We start from the raw sequence: 913 nt of genomic DNA on the forward strand, positions 1-913 counted from the left end.
AGGCAGGGCTTCCTGTTAGCTGGTAGGTGAGGCCTCAGGCAGGGCTTCCTGTTAACTGGTAGGTGAGGCCTCAGGCAGGGCTTCCTGTTAACTGGTAGGTGAGGCCTCAGGCAGGGCTTCCTGTTAACTGGTAGGTGAGGCCTCAGGCAGGGCTTCCTGTTAGCTGGTAGGTGAGGCCTCAGGCAGGGCTTCCTGTTAGCTGGTAGGTGAGGTGTCCTACTACCACACACACCAGGTGTAGAAATACTGTACTGGAAAGCTCATATGTCCAAAACTGTTACTTTTCAGGATTCAGATTCAGATATTAAGCTACTTTTGATATTTTTGTGTGACACTAGTAGTACGTTAAGGTTTTCTGCCAGACAGCGGCGACCATATCTAACGTCATATTCACAGTGCAACCACCTGCTTCGACAGCTCCTGAATCAGCAGTCGTGACAAGTCTGTTTCACATGTCTTTCTGTCTCTAAAAAACAGGACTAAAATCTAACTCACTTACTGTCAGACAAAAAGGCCCTACTGGTCTCCCTTTGAAGTCTACAGAAAGGAAACAAACCTTCGGCAGAGGGTTTGGTTTCTGTTTTTTTATTCTTCAAGGGAGTAAATAAATCTATAAGTCTTACAGGACCTCTGTGGCCGTTTAACGATTGATTGCAGGAAAAAAAAGACACCACTCGAACCACTTAAGCACACACACACACACACACACACACACACACACACACACACACACACACACACACACACACACACACACACACACACACACACACACACACACACACACACACACACACACACACACACACACACACACACACACACACACACACACACACACACACACAGAGAGAGAGAGAGAGCGGGATGGTCCTTTAGACATTCAGTGACCCAGACACTGAGCTGCCTTCAA

Source organism: Electrona antarctica (genome assembly GCF_951216825.1).
Source record: "Electrona antarctica genome assembly, chromosome: 12".
NCBI lineage: Eukaryota > Metazoa > Chordata > Actinopteri > Myctophiformes > Myctophidae > Electrona > Electrona antarctica.